This window comes from Lactuca virosa, chromosome 7 (genome assembly GCF_052849685.1).
Source record: "Lactuca virosa cultivar CGN04683 chromosome 7, Lactuca_virosa_CGN04683_v6, whole genome shotgun sequence".
NCBI classification, from domain to species: Eukaryota; Viridiplantae; Streptophyta; class Magnoliopsida; order Asterales; family Asteraceae; genus Lactuca; species Lactuca virosa.
The window spans coordinates 161765751-161792515 of record NC_136432.1 but is presented as its reverse complement, the minus strand read 5'-3'; positions in this window follow the sequence as shown (position 1 = coordinate 161792515).

Sequence of the window (26765 nt, the reverse complement as noted above, 5' to 3'; positions counted from 1 at the left end):
AAGTGAGAGAGAGAAACGGGTTTGCTTTTGATGAAAGAGAGAATATCTTGGAGGAGAGATAAGGGTTTTTCCCAACCCTTGATTAATGTATCTTTCTGGAGAAGGGTGGTGAAAGTACAAATAGTTGACTAGCTATAGGTGAATAGTGACAAGAAGATGTCATGGAGTGGGTATGGGAGATAGCTTGTGTCATTACTTTATGGGGAAGTCAACACTCAAAGCCAATATCTTGCACAAAAGATATTATTCTTAGATAAAGGTTTCCCTCCAAATGTGATTAAAATATGAATATACAGGGTCTTATATGTCGAAATATAAGTTTGAGTGAAAATCCCACGCGAAAATCATGAAAAACGAGCTTAAACGCGAAACTACTCGAAAATTGGGATCAAGAGGCGAAGTTCCGAGACCAGGATTGAATGTTCGGTCCCATGGGGTGAGAACTGAAAGGGGTTTTGGTCAAAAGGGCTAGAACCGAAGGTAGGTTCGGTCCTAAAGACTTGCACGCGAACTTGGTCACGGAGGGAAACGAAAGTAGGATGGAACCGAGAGCCGAGGGTTCGGTCCAATAAGGCTAGTTTCGGTCCTTTAAGCAGCTTCGGTCCCATGCAGATTCGGTCCTAGAGGCAGGTTCGGTTCCAATGCTAGGTTTCGGTCCTTATAGCAGGTTTCGGTCCTTATAGGGAGGCTTCGGTTCTAAGAGTGGTTTCGGCCCTACATGGCTGATTTTCAAATAAACTTCTCGCTTCAAGTTGTTTTTGACTAAATTAAGGTTCGGGATACCCCAAGTGATTATAAAAAGTTGAAAGAGATTTTGAGTGAGATGTAGGAGAGATTTAGATAGAGTGAGAGAGATTGTGAGAGACTTTGTTTGTGACCTTTGCGAGTGTTTAACTTCGAAATGCAAGGTTTGTAAACCCCATTTTGCCTTGTTATGAGTGTTATTCGCCCCCGAAGGGTATGTATTAATGTTTTATCGAGTAGTTCCATCACTTACCCTGATTAGGGTTTAGATTTTCTGAACACGTGAAAACTCTAAGTGATACCGTGCATTAGGATGGTGTGTTGTACAATAGTAAACATAATGTAAACCCTAATATACAAGGGTTAATTGAGTTGGCCGGTTTGACTTGTTGATTTTCTTTGACTTTGACTTGATTAGAAAGTGACGGTTGTCACAACATGGGTTTAGCCCAACATGAATAACTATGGATCATAAGCCCACTTAATAAGAATGAATGATTTACCAAATCAACCCCTTATATTTAATTAGTCTCTTTTGATCACAAAATTAATTCCAAATTAATTCTTGATCAATACTAATTAAATAATATGATTTCATATTAATATATTAGAACTTATAATATATTAATAAACTATGAATAACCTCTTCTCAATTATCCATCCTTTAGATTGTTCCGATGCCATGCAACCCAAATGGATCATTCTACTCTCGGGTCAAGTACATACCAATAATAGTTATGGGCTTAGACACTAATCCAACAGTCATGGCTAGGCAATATGATATTGATGCGGACAGGGGGCTGAATTATATGGGATGTAGCTTGGAGGCGTTTATGTATCATCTCACGATCACTCCTTCGGCTGGAGCACCTCCTCATTACACTTACATACCATCTTGGGAGGAAATATGGGTCAATATAAGAGGTGGTGCATGTACCAGCGGAGCTGGCGATGGAGATGATAATGGGAAGGAATGATTATCCTTGCTTTTCTTTTTATTTGTTGGTATTTCAAAATTATTTATTTTGTGTGTTTGATTTGTAGGATTTAAGTAATTAGGATTCGCATGATTTTAAAATTTGTAATTGTTTTTCCTTTCTATTACTCTTTTGTTTGTTTGTTTTTAGATCGTACAGAACTTTGGTTTATGAGAGAATACGTTAGAAATTCCCAAGAATGTGACTAGAAGAATATGTACGGGGTGAGATTTGCGACTTGAAGCGAGATTTTGAGCAAAAGATATGCTTATTAAGTCATATTAACTGGAATATATGATTTTACATCATAATAGAGGGGTATACTACCTTGGTATCACCTTTTCTCACCATATTCGTAATTAGACATAAGACATTTTTTTTTCTGAAGATACAGTAGCCACAGCGTGGCCACTCTATGCCATTGGTGTGGTGAAGGTAGAATTCTCGATGATCCTCCTGTATCATAGAAGACCACAACGTTTCATTACCTAGCAACGGTGTGGAGTATGTCCAAATTGATTTTTGAGTTGTTGTTTCATCACCAAATTGGGAGTCATTTTTTTTGACAAGTCAGAGAGCAATCCTGTAGTGGTCCAGAGTCTTGTTTTCCAGCTATTTCAAGAGATGTCAACCATACAACATTCGAGTTCAACCTCGCCACTTCTACCCCAGGGGAGTCTATTCCATTTTCTCCTTCTTTACTTATATGTTATTTAATTGTCTATGCATGCAATGGGCACATTATATGAATTAAGTGTGGGGTAGGGGGTCGAATGTAGGAATGCAAGGATACTGAATAAAACAATTTATAAAAATTGACTAGGATTAAAAAAATAGACTATAAAGACTTGAAAATGGTCTAATTTTGAAATCTAGTTAATTAATTGTTATATTGTTGTGTTGGGACCTAGGTTGTCAGTGTTATGTGGGACGATCCGATGTGAGCTTCGATGTTTATTTGACCTAACATATGTTCTAGTGTATTTGTGGCTTCCCTGCCCTAGTTAAATAATGAGACAAAAATACAACATTTCCCAGTTTGAGGGATGTAAAAAAGTTTTGCTTTGGGAAAACCTAGACCTAAAAACAAACTTACCAATGACTGATTTATCTCCTGGGTCCTTTCTGTAAAAAAAAACGAGTCAATTTTCCAAGTTTATCTATTTAGTTTTCTGCATTCTTTAGTCGATTGATTATATAAAATAAAATAACAATTTAGGATTGGAGTCAATCCGTGACCTTTCGAACTTGGCCAGTAAACCATGCGAGATATTTTATATCTGTCCACCTGCAGTATATTAAGGAGGATCGGAACAGGTAGAATGTTGCAACACAGGTTTCATCGAAAGTCATGGGATCCATTAGTGGCCTAATGGATTCCAAGTACTCCAATGAATCTCTTAGAAAGTCACGAACTATAGTATAGTGAAGTTGCAACTAAATTAAAGTTTAAGTTATTTATTTTCTTATGTGTGATACTTGGAAGTGGAATCATTTGGAAAAAGATAAAAAAAATTGAAAAATGAAAATTTGAAAAGAAAAAAAAAAGAGCTCCAAAAAAAAGATAAAGTTGCAACAATAAAAAAATATAGTTATATTTTTAGGATAATTATTTTATATAGTATTTTCCTATTTTTTTAGTCACTCGGAATTTGACACTAACTTTTGAGACGAAAGGGGGTAAATAAAAAGGTATAGGATGTAAGAATGCCAAAAATGAACGTTGTTCAAACTGAGTGGAAAGTGTTTATGAGGATTGTGAGTATTTAGGATTGGAGAAGTTCTTAGGAATATTAGACATAAATATACGCATTGCGGTCTTATTGTAATGGATGAGATCAAAATGGATTGTCTTGTGCGACGTTGGTGACTAGGGTTTTGATGTAATGATATGATAATAATAAAATCAGTTTTGCTTGGGGGCAAGTAAAAGTCAAGTATATGGTATTTTGATATGTGCATATTTAATCATATATTTTGTGCATTTTCTTAATATTTTTAGCTACAATTGTGCTCATTTTAGGACAAAAACGACTTAATTTGTTTAATTTATGTATTGTAGAAGCAAAGATATGCTCGAGATGAAAAGGAAGCAAATGCGGAGCTAGAAGCTGGAATTTTGGACAAAGTCAATCGAAGTCAAGGGAATCTAGAATTCTGACGCCCATGGCTTGGACATCCCTAGCCACGCCATGGGAAGTTGGTTTTTCGTGATCTGGTTATGCCTTGATGTGTACGCGTTTTAAGTGGTCGCCACACCATGGAGCCTATTTGTCATGGCGTGGGAGGTGATTTTTGGCAACTATATAATTATCGTTTTAGCTCTCAACCCTAACTTATGGTGGAAGTTTTTGACGAATTTCGGAGAATCATCCTATCATGTGCTTCCAGTAGTACGGGCCCAATACTACCTTCCACACCTATCTGTACTTTCCTCAAGAATCATCCTAGATCCTCTAAGTCACTTCCCAATGACCACTCCAATAGATCCTTGCGCTAAACAGAATACTAAGGCACTTTCTAAGCTCTCCCAGGATTCCACATCCCATATAAGCATGCTCTAACACTATTCCTAATCCATCAGCAACCCTACCTCACCCTTCTCTCATCCGTATAGGAAACTTCTACAAATGTCAGTTAGCCATCTTACGAATACATTTACATGCAACAAAGATTAAACAATCTTTCGACTGAAAGATCCTACCCTACAACGGTTGGACTCAAACAAGAGCTGAATCAAGCAATCTGTAATTATTTAATCTTTGTGGCATGCAACCTAACGTATTTGCTTAATAGTTAATTAGTATCAATATCGGTATCACATTGCACAAAGCAAGAAGAATTTGAGCAGCGAAACCGACTGGCAATAAGGCATCATAAAGATCAGGCAATCCTCACACGTAATTCCTGAAGATCCTTAGCCTACTCACTATCAGGCATCCCTACCGGTTCACAAATCAGGCATAAAAAGGCATTTATCCTAGGTAGGCATTCTAGCCTGCAACCCTGAGCAGATCCTTATTCTAATTTCTAGCATGCATTTCTAACATATCACCAATACACATAAAACAAGTGTGGGTATCTTGGGGAATAAATTTTCTTAAGCTCAGGTTGATTGTACACATCGCATCCTCTCCTTTAGTTATTTAAAAATTATTTATGAAAAATCTTTTTGTAGATCCATAATCTGAGTTTGGAATCACACAAGTGTTCATTCAATTCTCTCAAACCAGGGATCTGATACCAACTTGTAACATCCCAAAAACCATGACAAATTTATTCACTTTTAAAAGGCATTTTCATAAAATCCATAAATGATTAAACATTGTTTTCGAAACAAAACAATAGAAATCAAAGTATCAAAATCATCTCTCAAACATAAATCAGCAAGAGGATGTGTACGATCACGCATTCGCCTTGCCCCTATCATTTGAAGTACCTGAAAACATTTAAATCCACAATTGTAAGACAAAGCTTAGTGAGTTCCCCCAAAATACCCCACACAAAAATACATATACAATGCATACACACCTGGCCCACAACATAAGACTGGATTACCCCCAGGCCCACAAAACAAAATTTGGATTGCCCCCGGGCCCACAGCACGAAGACTAGATTGCCCTCGGGCCCATGGTCACAAAGATTGGATTGCCCCCGAGTCCACAACTTAAGAATGGATTGCACTTAGGCCCACGACTTAAGACTGGATTGCTCCCGGGTATGTTTGCCTACAGCACAAAGCAGTGCCGCCTCAACCCAACCACACTATATCGACATACGCACAAAACAATATTAAGCAAGCACAGGTAATCATAACATATCTACCAGTCTAACAGATCACTACAGCATAAAAACATCCTACACACAAGGACACATACTGCAATACAAATTATAGTGAGAAAACTCACCCTGCAGTCCAACAAACAACAACACTGCTCACAGATCCAATAACCGACACTACAGGTCACCTATACAACAATCGGGGACCAATTCTTAAACTACAACCCAAAATCCTTAAATTTACCTAAAGTCAAACTTGGTCAAAAGTCAATGGTCAAAGTCAAAGTCAACTATCAAAAAGTCTCTCAGATGGCCGTCATGTTGTGACCGAGCTTTTGTGACCTCGTGGTGGTCTCAAGACAAAACAGTCGCGGAGACTGCCTTTTCTCACGTCGTTAAGGCCAATCCTTCACGTCGTGAGCACTGTTCTGACCTCCTAAATGCATTAAGTTCTTAATCGTTAATGTTAAGACAAGAACTTAAGAGAATGCTCGGCTTAAAGAGGAAGCTTCGGAACTACACAAAATGGTCAACAAGTTGCATCTTAATGGCACTTAGCCTATTTTGATAGACCTAGATTCTATCAATAGCAACGCATTTTACTAAAAACTGAATCTTCGAATCCTTTTATCTCAAGTTCCTCTGAGAGAGGTGGATAGGATAAGAAAGAACAAGATGGCTGATAAAAATTGCCTCTAAATAGAAGAACATGTGAAAAGGTCCACCAAACATGCATTGCACTTCCAGTTTTATTATTGCTATTAAGAAAAAAAACCTGAAAGTATGTTTGCTTTAATAGAAAAAAATGTCAAAAGATGTTATAATAGCATTGCACTTCCATTTTTTCATTTAAAGCTTTGTAATTTAGTATTTATCTTATTTAGGAACTATGCTCTAAAAATAAACCAAATCATAGCATCCTATTTTATTTTCTTCTATTAATGGTTACAGAACTAATGATTTTTTTTTTGTAAATTGGGTTCTTGATAGTTTACACATATGTGAGTCATGTTTACTACTTTCAAAGTGGTTGATAGGGTCTTATCTTTACTTTGAAACATTTAAATGAAGTTCATGCACGGTCTTTCAGGTGGAGGAAAACATTTTTTATTTTTTGAAATGATGAATTTGTTTAGGAAAATATTTACATGAAAAAATATGTATGAGTTTTATTTTATTATTAATAAAAAAATTCTGTTACGTTTTATTATATATCTCCTTTTTTGCAACATGAGACTAAAATTAGGTGGCTAATATGTGTATTTATACCCATTGCTAGATTCTAAAAAACACAATAGAAAAAAAAATATAACTAAAACGATATAACATGCGACTAAATGTTGTTTATGGTCACAGTTTAATTTGTTAGATGTGACTAAAAGTAAACTGGACATTTGATAACACAAAACACTTGTGACTATAAGTATATTTACAGTCAAAATTTAATTTATTATGTGTGACTAAAAGTAAAAGTAGTCACGAGAAACGGATTAAATGGCTAAAAGTAAGTTATGGTAATGGTTTAATTTTTTTTTATGTGATTGAAAGTGACCGGAAGTCATGATAAAAAAACAAAACTTGTGACTATAATTCTTTTATGGTCATAGTTTAAATTATTATGTGTGTCTAAAAGTAACAATAGTTATTATAAACGACAAAACGTGTGATTCGACGCGTTTTATTGTCACAATTTAATCTATTATGAGTCTCTAAAAGTCAACAAATATTCATGACAAACAAACAAATGTGACTAAAAGTCAATAGTAGTAATGACAAATGAAAAAAATGTGTTACTAAAAGTCAACAATAGTCATGATAAACAAATTAACATGTGACGAAAAGTAGTTTATCAAAAAACTGATTGAATACCTACAAAATTTGATACCATATAGTGTCGGTTTCCACCTATAATAATAGTTCTTAACGGGTTATAATCATTACAATTAAACGTTAACATAACTTATCATCAATCATGCGACATTTCGCCAGGCTATGTGAAACATCCCAAAAAAACAGACCAAAAATTTCTTTTTAAAATTCATTTAGTAAAAACCATAATCCATAATATCATAATAAATCACAAATCATATCTCTCTCAAACATCATGTCAAATATTGTTTCACAAACACGTGAGAAAAATATCAGAGTCTAAACAATCCCAGGCTAAAGTTGTGGTGTGTGTCATGCGATCATCCCGAGCCCTTCCCCTTGCTAGTGGAAGTATCTGAAACCAAAACTGTAAACTGTAAGCACGAAGCTTAGTGAGTCTCCCCAACTACCACATACCATACACATATCACATAACATATCTTGGTCCCCACCCCTGCTACATCGAGTCAAGCTCGGCATCGGCTTTCCCGGCATCGAGCCCCTCCCGGCATTAGGCCCCTCTCGGCATCTGGCCCCGCCCGGCATCGAACCCTATTCAGCATCGGGCCCCGCCCGACATCGATCAGATTTCGGCATACATATACATATCAACAAACTTATAACATAAGCACCTAAACCTAGCATGTAGACATCTCTCGGGCCCCACCCGGCATCGGACCTAGATCCGGAAACATACTAACATTCCTCAGGAACCGCCCCGACATCGGACCGGAGTCCGGAACATACTATCATAACATATTAACTAGACATTCTTCGGGCTTGCCCCGGCATCGGACCTAATCCCGGAACACCTAACACATAACAAACACATGCCAGAATCACAAAGACATCAAGCATACAAGCATACAAGCATTCCTCGGGACCACCCCGGCATCGGATCGTAATCCGGAAATCGTACAACCTACATCAAGCCATGCCCGGCATTGGGCCGTATCCCGGAACTACTAACATCTAAACGGGTCGGCATTGTGGCCTTATACCCGTTCCTATTGGAGAAAACTCACCTCGCAAAGTTGTCTGCAAAATCTCGCGATGAGGAATATCTGATAGCTGATCCAACGACTCCCCGGCTATCAATATCACAATAATACTTAGTCAAAATCTGATAATCCTTCTCAGGGTAAAATGACCATTTTACCCTGGTCAAAGTCAACAACCTGGTCAAAGTCAAAGTCAAGGTCAACTCCCAGTCAATCCCAACTCGTCGAGTCATCTCCCAACTCGGCGAGTTCATGTACTACTCAGACCCGTGGTCAACTAAGTCAACTCGTCGAGTCCCTTCCCAGACTCGTCGAGTTCTTCCTGTCATAACATCGGGACATATCGACTCTAACTCGTTGAGTCCCTCCTTGGACTCGTCAAGTTCTTCAGCTTCCGAGTCCTAATCTTGTCCAACTCACTGGGTCATCTCCTAGACTCAATGGTTTCACTCACAACCAGAAAAGGGGTTAGGGTTCATGACCCGATGTCACACCCTGAAACCGTGATGGCGGAATCGTTCCAGGGCGGAGGACGTCATGTATAGCATCACAACCAATGTAAAATAGCAACCATAGCAACGCAACCATCACAGTGTATACATATATGAAGATGTTTAAATCAATTTGAAACTTGTTTGAATAACATCAGAGAGTATATATAAAATATAAACATAAGACTCTTATTGCTCCAGCTTCTCAAAAATCCAGCAAGTACCTGTCTACTGATTTCCTGAGAATACAAGCAGTTTGAAAAATATCAGCATAAAGCTGGTGAGTTCATAAGCGGTAGTTTGTAATGAAAACTTGTTGATGAGCTCGTAAAAAGTATTTTGTATAGCGTCAAGAAAATCCGATATTTTCTTTAAGTGAAAAATGTAGCGTTATCCGTTCCAAATAAACCATGAATGTTCGTTACTGAAAACTGTAGTGATATATGAAAATACTACTTCATGTGACTAGCTAAGGCTAATCATGAAGTAAAAGTATATTGTATATGAAATCCTTGCATAAACGATTTTGGTTGAAAACCCTGGCTTCAGCCTTTATACGTAGTGTGTTAGTTCTATTTAGTATAAATAAAACTGTTGAAGGGTGACAGGTTGTAAACTAAAGGGTGAATTATACATAATGTGAGTCGTATAACCATACTTGATATGACTAGAGACCTTTCCAACGTTCTTCAGGCGTCGAGTTAAATAACATTTGTCACCCTAGGCATGCCTGCCTCACTGTAGCTAGCAGTTCGGGTGTGGGATTGTCAGTCCCGAATAGATCTATTCACAAATCTCATGCTCTCCCTCCAGGAGGCTCTGGTTATACTATGATAGGATTTATCCCTGTACACCTAAGGGTACAGTAGTGAAGTAGCGCCTCACAGTATCGTACAATCTAGTTTACATGTAGTGTAGTAGCGTTCTACCGTAGTGAAAATCCGAATGTATACTGTTTGTAGTGATAATTACAGTTATGAAAACGCGATAAAGTAGTGATGAAAACTGTAAACTATTTCTGTCTTAGTGCATACGTTTAATAGTGAAAGTTTCTATACTTGTTATGTTTAGAAAAATCCCAAACTATACCGATTATAGTTTGCATGTAAAACGTAGTGATTAGCGAGTCCGGAAAAAACCATGCAAGTTTAGTGAAAACGTCCCTTATGCTCAACGCAGTACAAAAGGGTTAAAGTATGAGAATTTCATGAGTTTTGAAAACATTTATGTTTAGCTTGTATCCCCCCCCCCCCTGAAAACATTAAAAATACGAAAAATGTAGGGGTATGAACTCACCTTGAGCGAGTGGTTTGATTGAAGGATCGATACGGAAAGCTGGGTGTTCAAGTGAAGCTTTGAACACAATTTGATCCTAATCAACAAGTAATGACACAAAAAGGAGTCAAATGATGGTATTTCACCACTATATGTGATGAAGAACCACTCTAAGAACTTGGGACTACTTGCACTAAGTGTTAGGACCTTAAAGGTGTGTACGGCCATGGGTGTGCGGCCCAATGGGTGTGCGGCCGTACACTCATGATGGAAGGTGCCTTCGAGGTGTTTTCAAGGTCCATACTTGCATCCATGAAGTGTCCTAGGCCTATACTTGGTTGTAGTACAAGTTTAGGGTCTTAGAAATGGGTTTGTGGTCATATGGTGTGTGTGTGTGTATGGTCGCACAAATGTGTGTGCTGCTGCACAAGGGAGTGTGCTGCCGCACACAGGAGTGTGTGGCTGTACATAGGAGTGTGCTACCTCACACAGGAGTGTGCTGCCGCACACAGGAGTGTGTGGTTGTATACAGGAGTGTGCTACCACACACAGGAGTGTGCTGCCGCACACATGAGTGTGTGGCCGTACACAGGAGTGTGCTGCCGCACACATGAGTGTGTGGTCGCACTCTTTCAAAGAAATGAAGAACATGACGGGACTTTCATGATTCAAGGCCTAGATCAAGAGGTTCTTCATGCACAACAAGTTAAGGGATGGATTACTCACGTTTTTGAAGCCTTGGGAGGGTTTATGGTTGAAGAAGCTTGAGAGAAATGGTGTTGTGTGCTGCCAAAGTGTTAAAGGAATGAAAGGGAAGGGGTCTACCCTTTATATAGGAGTGTGAGCGCTATCAAAAGTGAGTGTGCTGCCAGGAGGTGTGTGTGCGGCCGCACACCCATGTGTACAGCCGTACACTCCCTCCAAAGGTGTGTATGGCCTTGTTTTGACAGTATACGACTTGCTGACTCATTCCTAGACTCAACCTTGGTCATGCTCAAGCTTAGAATCACTTAAACGAACCCTTGAATAGTACTAGAAATCGACAAAACAAGTTGAATATTCATTGAATTGATTAATTGTACAAGATTGAAGTTCCGGGTTGTCACATCATCCCCCCGTTAGAGGGAATTTCGTCCCGAAATTCAAGGATAAAGTACAATCATGAACTTGGAAAGAGATGGGGGTACTTCTGCTTCATTGAATCCTCACGCTCCCAAGTGAATTCAGGACCCCGCTTGGCATTCCAGCGGACCTTCACTATCGGGATGCGACTTTGCTTGGTACGTTTGACTTCACGGTCCATGATTTCAACAGGTTCTTCCACAAAACGTAGACTTTCGTCCAGATCGATCTCGTAGAGAGGAATCACAAGTGTCTCGTCGGACAGACACTTCTTTAGGTTCGACACGGGAAGACAGGATGGATGTTGCTGAGCTCTCGTGGTAACTGGAGTTTGTATGCTACGGGACCGATCCTAGCAAGGATCTCGAATGGTCCAACGTACCTTGGGTTTAGCTTTCCACGTTTTCCGAAACGTATCATTCCTTTCCAGGGCGAGACCTTCAGAAGGACGCGGTCACCGACCTGGAATTCTAAGGGTTTTCGTCGTTTATCGGCGTAGCTCTTTTGTCTATCTCGTGAGGCTTTCAGTCGTTCTCGGATTTGCACGATCTTTTCAGTGGTCTCTCGGATAATCTCGGGACCAGTGAGAGTGTTGTCGGGGACTTGACCCTTGACTAGCTGTGTGTCACCCACTTCAGCCCAGCACAGAGGGGATCTGCACTTGCGGCCATAGAGGGCTTCAAACGGCGCAGCCTTGATGCTGGTATGGTAGCTGTTGTTGTAGGAAAAATCTACCAAAGGAAGATGAGTGTCCCATGACGCGCCGAAGTCGATGACGCAGGCTCTCAACATATCTTCCAATGTCTGAATTATTCTCTCACTCTGTCCATCAGTCTGCGGATGATAAGCCGTGCTCATATCCAATTTAGTTCCAAGAGCCTTCTGTAGTGATTACCAGAATCTCGAGGTAAACCTGCTATCTCGGTCGGAGATAATAGATACAGGTACCCCATGAAGGCGAACTATCTCTTGAATGTAGATTCGTGTGAGTCTCTCCATCTTGAAGTTTTCTTTGATTGGCAGGAAGTGGGCGGACTTCGTCAACTGATCGACGATTACCCAGATGGCATCGTGCCCATTTGGAGATCTGGGTAATTTGGTGATAAAATCAATGGTTATCCTTTCCCACTTCCACTCAGGTATTTCTGGCTGCTGAAGTAAACCTGAGGGCCTCTGATATTCCACCTTCACCTTGGTGCAAGTCAAGCACTTGCCCACGAAGGTTGCAATCTCTGCTTTCATGTTTGGCCACCAATAGAGCTGTTTGAGATCCAGATACATCTTATCTGAACCGGGGTGAACGGAGTATTTCGTCTTGTGAGCCTCATTCATGACAACCTCTCTGTACCCGCCGAACTTTGGGGTCCAGATCCGGTTCATGAAATAGTACACTCCGTCTCCCTTAACCTCTAAGTTCTTGTCCATTCCCCGCAATGCTTCATCCGCCACTTTCTCTGGTTTCAAGGCTTCCAGCTGAGCCTCCCTGATTTGCGCGGATAAATGGGAATGAATAGTCATGGTCAGTGCCTTCACTCTACGACCTGAGTACTCTTTTCGGCTGAGGGCATCGGCCACCACATTGGCCTTGCCAGGATGGTAGCGGATTTCGCACTCGTAATCACTGAGTAGCTCAACCCATCGCCGTTGCCTCATGTTTAGCTCCTTCTGGTCGAAGATATGCTGCAAACTTTTATTGTCAGTGAAGATAGTGCACTTGGTTCCATAGAGATAATGTCTCTAGATCTTTAACGCGAAGACCACTGCTCCCAACTCTAAATCGTGAGTTGTGTAATTGACCTCGTGCGTTTTCAACTGTCTCGAGGCGTAGGCGATGACCTTTCCTCGCTGCATGAGCACACAGCCTAGGCCCTGATTGGACGCATCACAATAGACCACGAAGTCTTCCGTCCCTTCGGGTAGAGACAAGATAGGTGCGCTGCACAGGGCCTGCTTTAATGTTTGAAATGCAGTGTCTTGTTGGACTCCCCAACTAAAGGTTACACCTTTCTGTGTTAGGGTAGTTAGAGGCTTAGCGATTCTGGAGAAGTTTTGGATGAACCTGCGATAATAGCCTGCGAGACCCAAGAATTGTCGAAATCTGTGGGTGTCTTTGGTGCAGACCAATTCTCTATCGCTTTGATCTTGGAAGGGTCCACGTGTATGCCTTCTTTGCTAATCACGTGACCAAGGAAATTCACCTTCCTGATCCAGAACTCACACTTTGAAAATTTTGCATATAGCTTCTCCGCCCTTAATGTTTCCAGCACCTGCCTCAAGTGTTGTTTATGATCGTTCTCACTCTGTGAATAGACAAGTATATCGTCGATGAACACGATCACGAACTTGTCCAGGAAAGGGCGGCACGATCGATTCATCAGGTCCATGAATACTGCCGGTGCGTTAGTCAGACCAAAGGGCATTACTACAAACTCGTAGTGTCCATAGCGAGTTCGAAATGCTGTTTTGGGCACATCACTCTCGTGAACTCGCAGCTGATGGTACCCTGATCTTAGATCTATCTTTGAAAAGTAACTGGCTCCTTGCAGCTGATCGAAAAGGTCGTCGATTCTGGGTAAATGATAGCGGTTCTTGATTGTCAGCTTGTTCAGTTCTCGGTAGTCAATGCACATCCTGAAAGATCCATCTTTCTTTTTCACAAATAAAATCGGAGCTCCCCAGGGTGAGGAACTCGGTCTTATGAATCCCTTGCTGATCAGCTCATTGAGCTGGCTGGATAACCCTTGCATTTCTGCCGGCGCTAAACGATAAAGAGATTTAGCTACAGGAGTAGCTCCAGGGATTAAGTCGATACGAAACTCGACTTGACGCTCGGGAGGAATTCCTGGGAGGTCTTCAGGGAAGTTGCAGACTTCGGGAAGATTTTTGAGGTCTTTAACTTTTTGCGTCTCATTAACTACGTGAGCTAGAAACGCATGGCATTCCTTCCGCAGGTACTTCTGAGCTTTGATGCACGAGATGATACGAAGGTTCGAACTGAGTTTGTCACCGTAAATCATGAGGGCTTCGCCAGAGGGAAGGTTGAGGCGAATAGCTTTTTCGAAACAAAGGATATCAGCACGATTGGGGCTCAACCAATCCATACTGATAATGACATCAAAACTCTTGATAGATATCGGCATAAGATCGATGGGAAAGGAGTGATTGTCTAGGGTAAGAGTACAGCCTATGAATATGTCGTTCGTGCTCTCTTTCTCTCCATTAGCCATCTCGACGGTGAACGTTTCGGTTAAAGGTTTGGATTGACATTTGATTAGATGTTTGAATGCATGACTAACAAAACTCCTCTCCGCACCATAATCGAAAAGAATGCATGCATAAAAGTTGTCAAGGAGGAACGTACCCGTAACAACAGTAGGATCAGCGACCGCTTCATTCTGGACCATCGCCAAAACTCTCCCTGTATTGCCACCAGTCGTTGCCTTGGGGCAGTTTCTCCTGAAATGCCCAACCTCTCCACATCCATAACAAGCTTGACCAGCACCTGCTCCCGTAGTCTAGTTGGTTGGTTGGGCTGGCACCTTGCAGTATCGAGTTGTGTGACCCTTCTTCCCAAAGCTGTTGCAACTCAACTCACGCCAGGGTCCGTGATGATGGAAGTTACACTTGTTGCACAAAGGTAGTTTCCCAGCATAAACACCGGTAGGAGTTTGGGTGGTTGGAACAGTAGCTGGAGCAGCAGCATGAGCAGTAACAACATGAACTGCCACTGTTTGTTGTTTCTTGGAGGGCTCCTGCAAAGACTGACCCTTGCGTTTGTTCCATGATTTCTTCTTCTTCCCACCACTTTCCTTCTGTGGCTCAGAAACAGCTCCCACTTCGTCTAGATCAACCCCATTATCGATCAGAATTTGTGCCAGATCCTTGGCGCTCTCAAATGTAGTCGGTCTAGCAGCCAAGACATTTCCCTTGGTGGGTTGTGTCAGCCCCCAGATGTACCTCTCGATTTTCTTGCTTTCTGGGGTGACCATTCCCGGACAGAGAAGTGCCAGATCACAGAATCTAGCAGTGTAAGCAGCAATGTCAGAACCCTTCATCTTCAAGTTCCAAAGTTCGTGCTCCAACTTTTGCACCTCGCCCCTCGGGCAGTATTCAGCCAGCATGAGTTCCTTCAATCTTTCCCAACCCATGGCATTAGCCACTGGCAGGGTTAGGGTTTTGACTCGACCATTCCACCAGGTCAAAGCTCTGTCAGTGAAGGTGCAGGCGGCGAACTTCACCTTGTTGTCTTTGGAACAGGCGCAAATTTCAAAGATGGATTCGATCTTCTCGAACCATCGAGTCAGAGCGATGACTCCTCCGTTTTCGTCGAAGGACTTGGGTTTCGCGGTCATGAAGTCCTTGTAGGAACATTCCTTTTGTTGTCCCTGACTTCCGTCTTGTCTTTGTGGGTCGGTTCCACCTCCAGCCCCACCAGAGTTCACTTGTGCCATTGTTGCAGTTACAGCGGTGGTAACTGCTGCCTGGAACATGACGGGGTCGAACTGGGGTGGTGGTGGTGGCGGAGTGTCGTTCCTTCGGTTGGGTCTTGGTCGAGGAGGCATCTTCTTCTAAAAACAATCAGGAAGAAGAGGATGGTAAGTCCTCAAGATATATGAAACAAAATATATCTCATCCTGATAAACAAGTGTTCTACCAAGCGATAAGCAAGAAAGGTTACTAATGTAACTAAGTTATCGCTACGAAATAGATAGGTAGGAACACTAAGAATGAATCTCCTCACTGAATTTGGCTATAGCGAAATACTCCTATAGTATTTTCTAGTGAATGTTTTTGGTATGTTTTAGGCCTGCTGTAACACCACCGTCACTCCCAAGCACATGTTGGTCATGTTTTGACTGAATATAGTTGATCAGGCTATATTCACCCGAAACATGATTACATAACTGCCCAGGTTTGACCGCAGTGTCCCAACATCCAAAATACTTTTTGTGTTGTTCCACTAATGTCACGAATTCTGTTAGGTATGCATGCTCGTATACTTTTATAAAAATACTTATATTTTTTAAAGTATACTTTTAGTGTAGAGCACTTAGGCCCCTTTAGTGTTTATAGTTGTATACCATGTAAGGTTCGGTATACTAGTTCGCTATAAACAAGGGCTCTGATACCAATCTGTCACACCTCGAAACCATGATGGCGGAATCGTTCCGGGGCGGAGGACGTCATGTATAGCATCACAACCAATGTAAAATAGCAACCATAGCAACGCAACCATAACAGTGTATACATATATGAAGATGTTTACATCAATTTGAAACTTGTTTGAATTACATCAGAGAGTATATAAAAAATATAAACATAAGACTCTTATTGCTCCAGCTTCTCAAAAATCCAGCAGGTACCTGTCTACTGATTTCCTGAGAATACAAGCAGTTTGAAAAATATCAGCATAAAGCTGGTGAATTCATAAGCGGTAGTTTGTAATGAAAACTTGTTGATGAGCTCGTAAAAAGTATTTTGTATAGCGTCAAGAAAATCCGATATTTTCTTTAAGTGAAAAATGTAGCGTTATCCGTTCCAAATAAACCATGAATGTTCGTTACTGAAAATTGTAGTGATATATGAAAATACTACTTCATGTGACTAGCTAAGGCTAATCATGAAGTAAAAGTATATTGTATATGAAATCCTTGCATAAACGATTTTGGTTGAAAACCCTGGCTTCAGCCTTTATACGTAGTGTGTTAGTTCTATTTAGTATAAATAAAACTGTTGAAGGGTGACAGGTTGTAAACTAAAGGGTGAATTATACATAATGTGAGTCGTATAACCATACTTGATATGACTAGAGACCTTTCCAACGTTCTTCAAGCGTCGAGTTAAATGACATTTGTCACCCTAGGCATGCCTGCCTAACTGTAGCTAGCAGTTCGGGTGTGGGATTGTCAGTCCCGAATAGATCTATTCACAAATCTCACGCTCTCCCTCCAGGAGACTCTGGTTGTACTATGATAGGATTTATCCCTGTACACCTAAGGGTACAGTAGTGAAGTAGCGCCTCACAGTATCGTACAATCTAGTTTACATGTAGTGTAGTAGCGTTCTACCGTAGTGAAAATCCGAATGTATACTGTTTGTAGTGATAATTACAGTTATGAAAATGCGATAAAGTAGTGATGCAAACTGTAAACTATTTCTGTCTTAGTGCATACGTTTAATAGTGAAAGTTTCTATACTTGTTATGTTTAGAAAAATCCCAAACTATACCGATTATAGTTTGCATGTAAAACGTAGTGATTAGCGAGTCCGGAAAAAACCATGCAAGTTTAGTGAAAACGTCCCTTATGCTCAACGCAGTACAAAAGGGTTAAATTATGAGAATTTCATGAGTTTTGAAAACATTTATGTTTAGCTTGTATTCCCCCCCTGAAAACATTAAAAATACGGAAAATGTAGGGGTATGAACTCACCTTGAGCGAGTGGTTTGATTGAAGGATCGATACGGAAAGCTGGGTATTCAACTGAAGCTTTGAACACGATTTGATCCTAATCAACAAGTAATGACACAAAAAGGAGTCAAATGATGGTATTTCACCACTAGATGTGATGAAGAACCACTCTAAGAACTTGGGACTACTTGCACTAAGTGTTAGGACCTTAAAGGTGTGTACGGCCATGGGTGTGCGGCCGTACACTCATGATGGAAGGTGCCTTCGAGGTGTTTTCAAGGTCCATACTTGCATCCATGAAGTGTCCTAGGCCCATACTTGGTTGTAGTACAAGTCTATGGTCTTAGAAATGGGTTTGTGGTCCTATGGTGTGTGTGTATGGTCGCACAAATGTGTGTGCTGCTGCACAAGGGAGTGTGCTACCTCACGCAAGAGTGTGCTGCCGCACACAGGAGTGTGTGGCTGTACACAGGAGTGTGCTACCTCACACAGGAGTGTGCTGCCGCACATAGGAGTGTGGGGCTGTACACAGGAGTGTGCTGCCGCACACATGAGTGTGTGGTCGCACTCCTTCAAAGAGATGAAGAACATGACGGGACTTTCATGATTCAAGGCCTAGATCAAGAGGTTCTTCATGCACAACAAGTTAAGGGATGGATTACTCACGTTTTTGAAGCCTTGGGAGGGTTTGTGGTTGAAGAAGCTTGAGAGAAATGGTGTTGTGTGCTGCCAAGGTGTTAAAGGAATGAAAGGGAAGGGGTCTACCCTTTATATAGGAGTGTGAGCGCTGTCAAAAGTGAGTATGCTGCCAGGAGGTGTGTGTGCGGCCGCACACCCATGTGTACGGCCGTACACTCCCTCCAAAGGTGTGTATGGCCTTGTTTTGACAGTATACGACTTGCTGACTCATTCCTAGACTCAACCTTGGTCATGCTCAAGCTTAGAATCACTTAAACGAACCCTTGAATAGTACTAGAAATCGACAAAACAAGTTGAATATTCATTGAATTGATTAATTGTACAAGATTGAAGTTCCAGGTTGTCACACCCGACTCGCCGAGTCCAAGAACAACTCGTCGAGTCCTTCATGTGACATATCCATTCATTCGATTCTAATCCATTCCAATGCTTCTAACTCATAGATCTTGACTCCTTAGACTAGCATTACACGTAAAGTTGCTAACTTTACGTACATGCATGGTGTTATGAAGCTAAAACACCCAACACAAGCCAAAATGAAGGTCTAAGTCATAGAATGGAGCCATGGCTGAATAAAGGTGGAAACTTTGAGCTTCTAAAGCTCAAGAGTGCCTAGATCTGAAGTCCTTTCATCCCCAAGAGTTCAAATCTCTGAATGACCTTGGAAATGGCCCAAAAATGACAACATACAAGCTAAGAAGGAGATCTAAGTGAATAGCAGCCAATGTATAAGCTTTATACCTCTATGAAGATAGAAATGAGTCCTTAGCTCTGGATCTTCGACCTTCCTTCTGCAACTCCAAGCCTTTGCTTCCTTCTTCTAGCTTTAATCACAAAAATGGCAAGAAATAGCTCAAGATCACTCAAGGTTGATTAGGGTTTCGAGATTAGGGTTTGGAGGTGATGGAGGCTGGGATGGAGGCCAGATATGATGCTTAAATAGGATGCAAGCCCTAAAGATTAGTGTTTCATCCAGCCTGTCCTACTCGTCGAGTCAGGTCTTCGACTCGTCGAGTAGCTCACTTAAAACCCGCGCATATACTGCCTTCTACTCGACGAGTTAGGGCCACCAACTCGTCGAGTAGCCCTTCCAAAATGAATAAATAAATGAATTAAGTGCATACCAGAAACCAGGCGTTACAATTATCCCCCACTTGTCTTAGACTTCGTCCTCGAAGTCTGCTGCATCTGAAAACAACTCTGGGTAGTGCTCCCTCATCTCCTCATCGGGCTCCCAAGTCCACTCTGAACCCTTGCGGTGCTGCCATTACACCTTTACCAACTCCACCCTCTTATTCCTCAAATCCTTCGACTTCCTGTCAAGGATAGCTACATGAATCCATAAAAATCATTTGAAAATCCTTCTAGAAATTGATGATCTTCGATTTCAAATTTTGTCTTTTTTTATCTAAATCTAAATTTTCGACACACAGTGCAACATTTGATTTCTTTTTTCTAAGTTAGGATGTGTGTTTATTATCGTGTGTTTAAGTTCATGATTGTATTTATGTATGCACCATGGTTGTTAAAATCGCAATCCTGATCGTAGGATCGTACGATCCTACGATCCACCTAGGTAAATCGATCTCAATCTTACTTGGATCATTTTTCGGTAAGATCGCGATAGGATCGTAAGATTGTAGGATCGATCGTAGGATCGTTAATATATATATATTTTTTGAAAAATTCAAATATTTTTTGGACTAAATACGTAGAATACCATTTTTAATTGTTTATCGTTAAATAATGTGTTATAAATGTATTTTTTATGTATTAAAATATTTATTGTTAACCTTGGTTAACTAATGGATTAATATTTATTTTTAAAATATTTTTAGTAGGATATTACGATCCGATTCGATCTTACGATCACGATCTTGCAAAGCAGAAAACGGTCATATATAAGACTCTGATCTTAACAACCTTGGTATGCACACCTTATATCGACAGGTTTGGAGTATATGTATGTTCATGAGTGTTTGACAAAATCATGTCAAGATGTGTTTGGCCATAAAATTTCAGATTATTCGCCGGAGAATTATAAATCATAATACTTGTTGAAAGTTTATTTGTTGCCGGAAATTTATTTTTTCTGGCTAAGCCTATAATAACCGGTTATAATTAGATTTTTTTAAACAATGTAACAAACCAATGATAATATTGATCATGTATATAAACTCTTATATGCAAAATACATAATGTAACAAAACCAATGATAAAATGTATCATGAATATAAACTCTTTTATGCAAAATACATAGCGAACCTTCCATATGTCCATATCTATTTTCTAAAAAGTCCAAAAACGCGTTTGGCTGTTAGTTGTTACCGATCCAGAAGCTGCCATTAACGGTATGAGATTCATATTATTGTTTTTTAAGAATAAGCTGCCGTTAACGGTCTAAAAGCAACGACACAACGTTCCAATTGTCAAAAATCAACGGCTTAATTTCGTCAAAGTCAAAATAAAAATCAACACGTCAAAAGTCAATACATCTTCAAGATGCCACCCACCCATATAAATCGGTTTCAATTCAAGCAAAGATCATCGACACACTTTGCTTCATCGTTAATTCATGATTATCAGGAAGGATAATAACACCGCCATGGCCAGCCTTCAACACCCTTCTCCGGTAAAAAGATCCTCGATTTCCGGTGAAAAGTACAGGGATTTGCTCAACGACTTGCCGTCACCGTCACCGAGGATTCGCCGGTTGAATTCGTCGCTTCGGAGGAATAGTAGTCGAGAGATGGTGGTGCCCAGACGGCGGCGTGCCAGTAAAGAGATTGTGAGGAGGGCGTTGACGCCTCCTGCTCGGAAGGTCATCAGACGGTGGTTCGATTTTAGGCCGACACCTAGCCGGCTTTCAGTTATGTCCATGGCTGCTTAGAAATTTTTTGTAATCGTTGATGAAATTAGATCCGTGTTTTTAATCGGTTTCAGATCTTTTTTTCTCTGATTGTTTATGTTATAGAAATTTATTCATTCCTTTATCTATCTGTCCAATTTGCTTGAATTTCACCTCTGATTTCCTGCGAATTTTGATTTTTTTTTCTTTGACTATATCGCCGCCAAAAGAAACATGACGTCGCCGATGATAGCCCACTTTCAAAAAACACTCTCCCCCGACTACCACCAGACCCACCATCGAATTCGGCGGTGGCAAGCGAAAACGGTCAACGTGATTCTTCATCTTCCGGTGAAAACTTTAACCGACTACTGTTTAAGAGTCGATCTTAAATTCTTAACTCGCCGGTTCAATTGATTGATTTACGTTTAACATTTAACCGAATAGTATATCAATGTTCTTAAGGAAAGTTTCACAAAATAATAAATTAAAAGAAGATTTTAAGTTTAATATTGCATAGTATTCTTATTGAATTTATAGATAAGTGGTCCGTATACAATAAATTTTTTCCATACACAACAATTTATGTTTTACAGAGTTGTACAATACGACATTTTAAAAAATAAATAGTTGTGTATGGAGAAAAACTATTGTGTACGAATCAACAAACAACAATTTATGTTTTATAGAGTGACATTTTAAAAAATAAATAGTTGTGTATAGAGAAAAATTATTGTGTACGAATTATCAAACAATAATTTAAGTTTTATAGAGTTGTACAATACGACATTTTAAAAAATAAATAGTTGTGTATGGAAAAAAAACTATTGTGTACGAATCAACAAATTAATCACTGACCGTAAAAGTTAAAACGTTCAAAAAATATCCATTGTTGCATTTATCTTAGCATTTTAATTTCAATGATTTTATTATATGTTAAATAAAAAATATATTCTTATCTAAGAGTTTTTCATTAAATTGCTTAAATTTTGACCTCGTTTTTAAAAGAAAAAATTAAATTGTCTCCTACTTTTTATACTTATAAATATTCATACCCACTAACATTATGACATGTGTCATCATTTCACTATTCAATTTAATTTGATTTGATATATTCCTAATATACTCTTAATTATATAGTTAAAAAAATATGGAATTGTGACACTTGTAATAATATTAATGGATATGAATATTTATAAGCATAAAAGATAGAAAGCAATTTAATTTATCTTTCTAAATAGTCCTTACTCTTTTTTATTATAAAAGCCTAGATTTCTTACAATTGTATTCAATTTTAGAAAATGCACTTTGTTGCCAACCGGTCATACTCCTTTTGTGGCATCATATTAAGTGAAAGCGTCACTAAATTTCTTATATTTTAACCTTATTTATAAGAAAACAATGATTTTTGTAAAAAATAAACCAAAAGTAATTGCAATTGTAATCAGTTTTAGGAAATGTCATGGCTATCGACTGTTTGTCGGTGGCATTGTTGTGGTAAAATACAAATGGATAAATGAGTTGAATTTTTATTTTTTTATTTTTTTTTGAAAAATAAACCAAAAATACTTGCAATTTTAATCAATTTTAGGATATAACATGTTGGTTACCCGGTGGCATGTTGGGGTGAAGTCAAAGTGGATAAACGAGTTGTTGATTTTTTTTTTGTGGAAAAACAAACCAAAGATACTTACGACTGTAATCAATTTTAGGAAATGTCCTTGTTACCCGATTGCTTGTCTTGCTTGTCTTGTCTGTCGTATTGCTTGTGGTATTTTTGGGTGGAGTCTGGGTGATAAGTGAGTTGTTGAGTTGGCATTTAGAGACTTAAAATAGAATCGAGTTTCAACTACTACCTTATTTACAAACTCGCAAATAGATAAGGCTTCTTCAATTACATCGTCTTTTTCGAGTCACCTAAGCATATGCAATCTCAATCAATCAGCTTCACAAGGTGTAAGGGTTAATGTGATTATAAAGATCAGTGTAGCATGAGGATTTCTTAGACTTCAAAGAATCTAGAGAGCATATTCATAGGTAGAGCATCCTATAAATATGCACCCTAGGTTCTTTGAAGTCCAAGAAGTCCACATGTTACATTGATCTTTACAGTCACACCTAACCATAACATCTTGCGGAGCTGATTCATTGAGTTCGTGTACATTTAGGCTACTTGAAGAAGACAATGCCATTAAAGAAACCTTAGATATTTGAGGGTTTGGAAGTAAGGTATCAATTGAAACTCAATTCTATTTAGCTTTCTAAATGTCAACTCAACAACTCACTTATTCACTACACCTCAACAATGCTACCGAAAAGTAAGTATTTTGGTCGGTTAGCAATAAGGTAATCAGAAAATTTTTCAAAAGCAACTATCATGGGTAACTGAAACATTTCCTAAAAACTGGTTATAATTGCAAGTATTTTACGTTTTATTGTTCAAAAAAATATCATCGCTTAATTGTAAATAAGGTGAAAATATAAGGACTTAACATAAAGAGGATGACCAATTGGCAATAAGGTAAGTGAGAAATTTTCCAAAATCAAATACAATTGCACATAACTAGGGGTGTGTAAAAAAACCGCAAAACCGAAAAACAAGCCGATCCGGTCAATCCGAAACCGAAAAAACCGAAACCGAATTAAACCAAAATAGAAAAAAAAACCGAAACCGAAAAACCGTCTATCTACGGGTCGGTTTCGGTTTGAACATTTAGGTATCCGCGGATACCCGAACCGAACCGTTATATATATATATATATATATATATATATATATATATATATATATATATATATATATATATATATATATATATATATATATATATATATAGCATTATTTCCATTGATCATTAAACATTATTTTCAATACAGAGAGTGAACCATCCCCAAGCAATAAATAAATAAATAACAAAGGTAAATATTATTAATATAGAAATAAAACATAAAAAAAATATTTCCTGTCTCCAGTTTGCACTTCACCGTATGTAATCTTTTTGCATGGCTAGATTAGTTGACAAATTTTTTTTATCAAGAAACATGATACGTCCGGCCATGGGAAATTTCCAGTTTGTACTTCTATATTCATCATGTTTCTTGTTATTTTCATTATTATAGTTATTATATAGATTATAATTAATGTTATTTGAACGTCATCATCTTTTTTGAATCACTTGCTTACTTATTTTCATAAAGAAATTATCGAAATAAAGTTTGTAGTTAAGATTAAATTTGACGTGTATATTTAGCGGGTATCCGTGAACCGAACCGTGGTTACCCGTCTTCATAAGGTTCGGTTCGGTTCGGTTTTTTTGCCAATTCGGTTCGGTTTCGGGTAGTACACATGAGGTACCCGCCCCGTTGTCACAGTTCACAATTTTATTAATATCCGAGCCGAACCGTCCCGTGAACACCCCTACACATAATCTAAGCTTTTTTTATTAATAAAAATTAATACTAAATCTGAAATGAGGTATATAAAACATCTAATGCGCAAAGTAAACTAGGTTATTTTTCTTTTGAAGTTCATGGGTGTGCAAAACATAAAAAACACAATGTTCAATAAAAAAAAATCAACATTGTGTACGTACGGTTGGATTGTCGAGATTAGCTTCGTAGGCTCTAGAAACTATGCTTCTGTTTGTTGGATAACAACATTTTCTAAGTTTGGTTTTGGCATCATGAAAGATAAGAGTTGTTATCTTTTATTTTATTTTGGGGTAATTCTACATTAAAGGAGTTTTGGTTTGGACTCTTCAATCATCCAAAATACTTCAATCATCCAAAATAAAGCAAGGAATCGTTTCATTAAGAAAGGTATATATATATATATATATATATATATATATATATATATATATATATATATATATATATATATATATATATATATATATATATATATATATATATATATATATATAATGCATAAAAAAAATACCTAGACATTACAAAACTTTTTTTTTGAATTTTTTTATCAAAAAATCGCAGCCTTTTTGACAATTTCGCTGAAAAAAAAATAAAAAATCAATTTTTTTTTTTTATTGTAAAAAAAAAATTTCAAAAAAATTTTCAACGATTTTATGTTAAAAGCTGCGATTTTTTGATTTAGGGTTTTTTTTTCCATAAAACCTAAACCTATATATATATATATATATATATATATATATATATATATATATATATATATATATATATATATATATATATATAGGGAGAGAATCAAATGAGAACACCTAAAAGGTTGAGAACGCGAGAACAGTTCTGGATCAATCATTTTATAAGGGTATATTAGTAACTTTATATAAATATTAATTAATGATTTCCTAAAATCTAGGGATAATGATTTTAATTACCTAACAAAATTAATATTCCTTTTAGTTAATGAAATATGTATAAATATTTTTTTTATGATTTTTCCCAAAAATTATTTATGACCATTTCAAAAAAATTACCTAAAAAAATTAATATTTTCTTTTATTTTAAATCTGAAAAAAAATATTAAAAAATATATTATTTTCTACTATTTCACGTTTTTGTTTTTCAAAAAAAATGAATAGAAATCCAATCCCAAATCAATACACTTCCAATGATAAATGAAAACACATCAAATTACAAATAATTCAATGCATTTTTCATAAATTGAAAATAAAAAATAGTGTAAAAATTATCATTTTTTCATAAAATGAATACCTCTAATCATAAATAAATACACACATTCACATGAATACACTACTATTCATAAATAAATACAATCATTCACACACGAATACATTGCAATTCACAAATGAATACACTGTTATTTATAAATTAATACACATTCTATCATAAATGAATACACGTGCTATTCATAAATGAATACAACCATTCACACATAACTACAATGTTATACATAAATGAATACACGTGTTATTCATAAATAAATACAACCATTCATGCACCCCCTTCAAGAAATTATTACCAAAAAATTCGAAAATTAGGATTGTGTTTCTTTCTTTGCCTCTGTTCTTCAGAAATTTTTCCAGTTGGTCCTCCCATTGCAACCATTCTACCTCCTGAACACTCAAGCAAAAATTAATACAAAGAAATCCAATTATATATCATCCAGTAAACCAAATCACTAAATATACACACCAATTGGCTAACACAACCTTGCACTCTTTCTTATGCTTGGACTATTTCTTCACCCAATTTTACACACAAGCACCATTTCAATTCACAATCAATTTGGTACAACAATCAAAATCACGTCCTTCACATCTAAAAATTGATATGGCCAGATTTTCTTTGATCTTCAAGAACAAATAAAAGTACATCGAAAAATAAACTGAATTCGTTTAACTCTTCCCTTGGCTTCTTCCTTCATTGTCCAAACAAATCAACCAAACACCCCACTGAATGTTGTAACAGTAGCCGGTAACCCAGTTGCCTTCCTCTTTCTTCTCCCCTCGACAGCAAGAGCACAAATGGTGCTTCTTTCCACCCATTAATCAACCAAGAATCGGATCCAACCACTTGTTTGGACCATTTAAACAAATCAGCCTCAAC